The sequence below is a fragment of the Gavialis gangeticus genome, unplaced genomic scaffold (assembly GCF_001723915.1).
Source record: "Gavialis gangeticus isolate Ggan-Ray unplaced genomic scaffold, GavGan_comp1, whole genome shotgun sequence".
NCBI lineage: Eukaryota > Metazoa > Chordata > Crocodylia > Gavialidae > Gavialis > Gavialis gangeticus.
The window spans coordinates 11,871,730-11,879,412 of NW_017729017.1; positions in this window are offsets into that span (position 1 = coordinate 11,871,730).

A 7,683-nucleotide genomic window follows, 5' to 3' on the forward strand; every position below is an offset into this window, starting at 1 on the left:
CCTAGTTATACCAGTCTGGATCTTTGTTCCCCCCACCCCCTACCCCCAGCCTGTAGTTCTGCCCACATCCTACTCCTCTACAGGCCGTGGCTTTCTAACCCCCTGGTTGTGACCCTCTGGACCCAATCCCTGAGTACATATAGCCCAGTCATGCCTTTGACAGGGGCCAGCCCAGGAGGGACAGGGGGATACTGAGGTCACCCCCCCCCCCAACCCCCACTCTCCCTGCCCATTATTTAGGACTGTTGAGCAGGAGGTACCCACAGTGAGGACAGGACTACTTGGAGGATGTGAACACTGGGTAGATCCAGCCAACCATCCTGCCATCATTCCACCTGACTGCCTTGCCACTGTCCCACGCAACCCTCCCACACACCCAGGGCCCAGCTGCCTGGAGAGAGAATCTGTGCAACTAGAGACCAAGTGATCGGTGAGTAGCAGTGCACCTGCGCTTTGGGAACATCACTAATTCCCTTCCTCACTCTGCCCCTCAAAACAAGCCACTGTCCTTTCCCTGGCACCCAGCCTTCCTATTGCCTGCTCCCCACTTAGCACTGCCCCTGGAAAAGCTTCAGCATGCCCCTGACCTCCAGTCACCACCCCCTCCCCCCAAGGTCAGGAGGCAAACAGGAGCCTGGGGGTATGAGGCTTTTCTGTTTCCTCTCAACTGTCCTCAGAAACCGCAGTGGTTGTGGCATGTTGGGAACCCTGCTTACCCCACTCCCCAACTGTGGAGTGGCACAAGAGCATCAGCACTGTCACATGCAGAGCTGCTTGAGCTGGGAGGGGCCTTTATGTTTGTACTGTACCGATTATACTCCAAATCAGAAGCCCTTCAGATGAGGGTGGGGGATTTGAAGCTCTTCTACATGGGTGTCTCTCCATACCTCAACTAACAGCTGATGTAGGTTCTCCCTCCCATTTTAAATGGGCAGCTAGAATTATGCAGTGTTACCAGAAGTTATGCAAACACACACAACTTTCTGGTTACCTTGTATACTGCCCAGATGCTTCTGCTTGTGTTTTCACTTCTTGTATTTTAACATAATTCTGTATTGCAGCTTCTCTTGGGAACTGGTTTTGTTCTACTTATTTTTTTTTAAATATATCTCTCAATGGAGCCCTGACCATTTATTGGGTCTCCAGGTTCATTTTTGTTTTTGTTGTTGTTACAGTTGGTTGAAGGTACCTGTTGAATATATTTCAATGGGATATGATTTTTATATAAATAGACCAGAAAAGGTAGATAGAAGGGCAGAAATGAAAGAAGAGAAGAAACAACACAGGAGGATACTGTTTGATTTTTCTGGGATGTGCATGTCTTGCTGCAGAGATGGAAATGTTTTGAGGGTTTGTGTTGGTGAGAAAAGTGATGATAATGGAACGCGTGAATTTGGGGGGAGTGCTGATGGGACTGGATGAAGTATGATGTTATGGGGAGTTGAGCTCTAGTATAATGGAGCAGTGAAACATTTTGTCCTACAGCAACTTGGCCACAGGTTTGCTGAAGACGGAACCTAAGTAATACCATGGGAAAACATGGTCTACAGAACAGAAAAGGAAAAATAAGCAAACCCTGTATTACTGGTGCAGGACCACTAGGGAGCAGCACGGTGCAAAGGAAAGCCAGGTGTGTCTGGGCAGTCTGGGTCAGAATTGTTGGGAAGGTAATGCAGCTAATGACGTATGCTATTTCCTCTGAACTCAGGACTCTCTCTCATTTGTGGTCTCTGATTTAAATGACCAGGTGTTTCCTTTAGAAGGTTGCACTGTTGGTTTTAACCACATCATAAAACTGCTCCAAGTTCAGCTTTGTCTCCTTATATTTGAATGCTTCCTGGAAACATGCCCTATCTCTAGAACTTTACAACTGATGGGCTATTTAGAGATGAATATCTTGGACAGAATCTTTCTGTTCCACCAGGGCAGGCCCTTGCCTTTATTTTGATTTCTTCTCATGAGCTTCTATAACCCGGGTGCACCCAAGTCTGTACTCCCTTCTCCAATTAGAAAGGATAGGTGGCCAGGCACGAGTGCTGTGAGAGTGATCTGTGATATTGCCCAGATCCCTCTATTCTCAATAGTCAGGCCAGGACAAAAAAGGTTTAACTATATACAGATTTATTTAATATACAATGATAAATATATACAAAATACAAACAGAATATTATTATTGAATATATACAATATATGCTCTACATAGGTGATTATATCCTATGATTAATGTCCAGGAGATGATATCACTAGCCAAGGGCTCAGAGCTCAGCACAAGTAAGTATCCGGTCTGAAACAGGTAAGCACAGGTAAGTCCATAAAAAAGTTGAAATATAGGCAACTGGCAATGAATCTTTTCAAACCACAAGAAGAGTATTAAGAAGGAATTAACAGAACAGGTACCTATATCTAGCATATACAAGGTGTGTGTGTGTGTGTGTGTGTGTGTGTGTGTGTGTGTATATTTATATACAAACAAATAACATTTAAAATACAAAAAATGAGATGTGCACACACACTGTACAGTGCCACCACCCCTGAGAGTACCAACTCCCTGGTGTCACTGTGGGAACCTTGACACCACTCCCAAAGTGGGGGGGAAGGAGTCCCCAACACTCCCAGCCCCTCTTGGGCCTGACTGGGACCCTTTTCTGTCTGTTAATCCCCTCTAAATCCAAGGGCTGCCTCCCTGTGGGAACCCTTTCCCTGGTAACTCATAGATCCTCTGTGTGAGGTGGGTTCTGTGTCACACAGCTGGGGGTTCCTCCTGCTGATGCAGACACAGGCTCTGGCTCTTGCAGCGCCGCCTATCCCCTTGCTGCCTGTGCTCCACTCCGGGCACCAAGGGCTCTGCACACTGCTCGCTGTTGGGGTTTTGGGTCGCCTTCTGCGGCTCCAAGGCCCAAGTCCCTGCCTGGGACCAGCTGTGCACTGAGTGTGCACGGGTGTCCTGGCCACATGCCAGGAAAGGATAGATTTCAGCTGCCTTGTGTGGCTCCCAGGGTCTGGGTCCCACTGGACTGTGCCGTGCTGCACTGCCAGCTCTGGATCCTGGCCGCATGGTGGGAGGGGGGTGCTTACAGATCCGAGCTGCCTTGTGTCTCACTTCGTGTTGTTCTGTGCACCACCAGGGACGGATGCTGTCCACCACTCTGAGTCCAGCGAAATGCCCCTTTTGAGGGGCTCTTCAGGGCAACTGGAACTACCCCGCTGGCCTGCTCACATCAGCTCTTCTTTGCTCCACTCTCTTCTCCATCCCACAATGGATCTGCTGCGTGCTGGGCATGCTGCTCCTTTTTATTTGCTCTAGAGGCTCCACCCCCAGAATGCTGCTGGACCTGCAAAGTGCAGCCGTCAATTGGGTCTGGGGCTCTTTGCCCCCACAACCCCCTAGCAAGTACCTGATCAGTGGATGTGCTCCACTAATCACAACAGAGATTCTCCAAGCCCGGGTGAGCTGGGCTGCATCAGTAAGTCCACCACACTTCAAAATCATGAAACGAATTCAAACTGGGGTGATCATTTCTTGTCTTTTGCCTAGACAAAGTTGTGTATTGGGTCTTACTGGTGTGGAATAGAAAGAAGCTGAATGGTGCCAGATTTGGATACATGGAGTTTGCCCTACCACATGGAAAAACTCTTTGGAATTCTATAAACAATTATCACTTCTCTACTGTTTTTGTTGTTGTTGTGTTTTTGTATTGTAATAGTAGCATGCAACAAAGAATAAGGGCCCATTGCACTAAGCATTCTAGGCAAAGACAGCCCTGCCCAAACATCTAAAGCAGTGGTTCTCAGTCTTGTTAGACTCAAGGCACCCATCAGAAAACAGCAGCTCTCACTTTTCAGTAGTTGTTTTTTTTTTAATCCAGAAAAATCACAACAGTCCTTCTGTTGTAGGTAACTTAGAACGAACAGGGCAGAATATTTCTTACACTCTGGCTTCCTATTTGCAGTCTCTGGGCTTATACTGTGAATCATGTTGGTGTTCACATGCCTAAATGTGCTATGTTGTACAGAACCCTGAGATGCCCTTAAAAAGATCTCAAGGTACCCTGTGGTGATGCCATGGTACCATAGTTGAGAATCACTGATCTAAACAGACAAGACAAACGTTGGGTGGGATGGAGACAAAGCAACTGCAAAGTGACTTGCCTAAGGTGGCAGAGTGAGGCAGAGGCCAATTCTCTTGTTAGTCTAGCCACAGCTATATTCATGCAGTCATGCTATTTCTGAACAAGCCCACAGCGGTAAAGGACAAAGTCTTGCTATTCTACAGGCTGCTCCAAAAATCCCAAGGAAAGGGTCTGTGCTGTTCCAAAGTTTTAGTGGTTTGAAGTGCTGCTGCTTCTCTCTGGTATTTTTCTCTTTCTGGGCTGGGTATCAAGACTTGAGCAAATCAACAGACTTTCCTGGATGAAGTGAAGAGCCTACTGCAAATGCTTTTTATGGGGCAATATGTAGTTGCAGTGGTCTGGCTGCATCCTGACCCCCAGCCCTGCTGGTGCCACTCACTCCCAGCCTACAGGCCCTGGCCCTGCCAGTGTGCCTTCCTCTGGAACAGAGTGTGAAGCTTGGTTCCCCCTCCCTTGTGCACAGCACAGCTGCAGTGGAGCGTGGGGGGTGGAATGCAGGCTGCTTGCTGTGGGCTTGGGGCCCTGCCCTGCTTCCCTGCTCCCGGAGCCTGCAGGACCCAGCATGGCAGGGCAGAGCAGGGTGGGAAAGCTCAGTGCCACCACCAGGAGCCCTGTGCTGTCATGGCAAGGTATCCCCTACCCGCTTGGCAGTAATGAGGGGCACAACTCCACTCTGCTGCCAGGCAGGCAGGGGGTGCCTTGCCATGTTAGTGCAGGGCTCCTGGGAGCAGCACCGAACTTTATCACCCTGCTCTGCCTTGCCATACTTGGTCCCACCCACTGGGCTGCAGAGATCCCCAGGGGGAGGGCAGCAGGGCAAGAAGCCCTGAGACCACAGTGAGCTGCCTGCATCTGCCCTGCATGACGCACAGATCTGGGGGACATCTGCCCCCCATCCTCTTCCCTCCCCCCCCCGCCCCGGAGTGTGAAGAGCAGCGGGAACTTGGCCCTCTGCCATGCCATGGAGCCTGTGGCTCCATCCTGCTTCCTGTCTGGGCCCTGTGGCCATGTATTCCCAGCCCAGCCCTGGGCCTCAGGCATCGTCCTGGCTGGGCAATACCCCCAACCCTGCCCAATTCCCTCCCTCATTAAGGGGGCCTCAGTCCCCCCCCACCTCCCAGACTTACCTGGAGGGAGCTGCAGGAGCTGCCCTCCATGCTTCCTGACTGCTACATGCATTGGTGTGCATGCACAAGTCTGTGGTGCCACCTGCCTGATTGCTCTCCTCCCTCTCCCCCCAGTCCCATGCAGCCCCTTGCAGGCTGGAACTCTACCAGCCTGCAAGTGGAAACCTGTGGTTTCAATTTTTTTTTCTCCTTTTAAAGGGAAAAATGTGCATTTTTCCATGGTAAACAGAGAACCTGGATCCCTGGTAATGAGCAGGATCCAGGTTTTCCATTTCCCATGGAAAAATGTGGGTTTTCCCATCACCCAAGGAAAACACGGATTTCTCATTTTAATGGAGAGACCCGCAGATTTTGCAGTTTTACAACAAGCTCTCTGCAGGCTGGCAGAGTTCCAGCCTGCAAAGGGCTAGGAGGGAGCAGGAGGAGGGCAGTCAGGCAGGGGGCACCATGTGCATGAATATGCACATGGCCACCAGGCAGCCTGGAGAGCAGCTTCTGCAGGTAAGTGGGGGGATATAGGCCCACATAGGGAGGGAGGGAGGGAGGGAGTTAGGCAGGGCTGGAGTGGAGCTGAGACTGCTGTCCAGCTGGGCAGTGTGTGGGGCTTGGGGCTCAGAGCCGCAATGCGCATCCACAGGGCCCCAGCAGGAAGCAGAATGGGGCTGCAGGCAGCTCGTGGGGGCAGGGGAGGTGGGGCCAGCTCCCCGCTGCTGCACACCACTCCTGAAGGGGCAGAGGGGACCTGTGCCCCCCAGATTTGTGTGGGGCAGGCATGGGCTGCCTGCTCTCCCCCAGGGCCTCTGCAGCCCAGCAGGTGCAACCCAGCATGGCAGGGTAAAGTGGGGCTGCATGGGGAAGCTGCTTGCCACTGTGACCTTTGTGCTGCCTTGGCAGCACATCCTCTTTGCACGCAGCAGCAGCAGAAGAGGTGGCAGTGCGGGGTTGTGTCTTTTGCTGCTACTGCCCACCACTGTCTTGTACGCAGATCTTGAGGGCATGCCCCTCATCCCTGCCCTCAAGGAGTACATGTAGTGGTGGGGAGCTGGCCCTATTCCCTGCCTGAGCCCACAGCAGGCGTGCACACTGTTTACTGGATTACCACCTTTTTATACCCTTAGTTTAGTATCTTCAAAGCATTCTTTTAGTTGAGTAAATCAACTGGCATTCTAATTTGAATGAGTTTCCTTCTTTAGTAACAAGAGGTTATCTAATTTGAAACGTATCAAGAAACTGATTAACAGCCAGGAAAACATACTAAATCAGGAGAAGACATCTATTATATATGGAGAATGTCTCTTCCTAGACATAAACATGAGCTAGTCACAAAAGAAATATTTACCAGACTAATTAATCAAGGATAGACATTTCATATGGTTACACACCAGACAACTAAGAGTCTGCCTGAAATCATCCTGAGTATAGCATGATAAGCTGTAAGAGAGAGTTCATTATTCCTTCTCAGATGGCCTAGCCATGAACTCACATCCTCTTGCAATATGCAGTTAGCATCAGTATTCTGTATTTTAACTTTTGTGAGTAGGCCCAAGCTTAGGATGAGTTTCAGAGTCATCAATGGCAGAGAGATGAAGTTTTTATACTAGTGGCCTTGTGTGCCACAGCAGTGTCTGACTCCAAGTCAGTGTGCTCTGGGTTCACATCACACCTAGAATACTCTTTGTAGCTATAACATATTTTGTTTTCCTGCCCTGCACTGTACCTGAGGTTCAGGCTGCTTCCTTTTAGTGTAGGGTGGGCATATTTGTGGCTGAAGGGTGAATATGAAAGAACAAACTAATGCAAGGTAGAAAGGTGGGTGGTCTACTACATGGTAACATAATCTTGTTTTACTCTTCCATTTCTACCTGTCCTTAGAAACATCGGGTGCAACTCCCAGCTGTAATTCAGAAGGTTTTTTGCACAACGATCTGAGTTACAACATTACCCCAGACCAAACAGAATTTCACTGTTGGTTCCAGGCAGGTGGGGAATCTAGCTGGGGCTGGGAGCCTGCAGCCAGTTTCCCATAGCAATGGCCAGGGCTCTCTGCCAGCGCTTTTTTTTTTTTTTCAGAATGGGAGGAGGAAAAGGCAGTGGAGGGAGCTGGTTCTTGTGGCTTCTCAGTTGATGCTGAAGGTGGGATGGGTAAATTGGACCCCTCACACCTTGGGCCGGGGGGAGGGGGACAATACACCTGCCCCATCCTCTAGGGGGTGCTGAAAAACCCACAGAACGAATGCCTTCCACTCCCCACCCCCCACACACACACATTCTGAAAACAGTGACAGGCTCCTAGGCAGACACAAATTACAGAAGATGCTACATTCTGAAATGAGTTTATCTGATACCTCATGCAATGAGGGGTCAGATTTTCATCCAATTGGCCTTTTTTTTTTTTTTTTTAAGTGCGCTTGTTCCCTTGTTTTTGG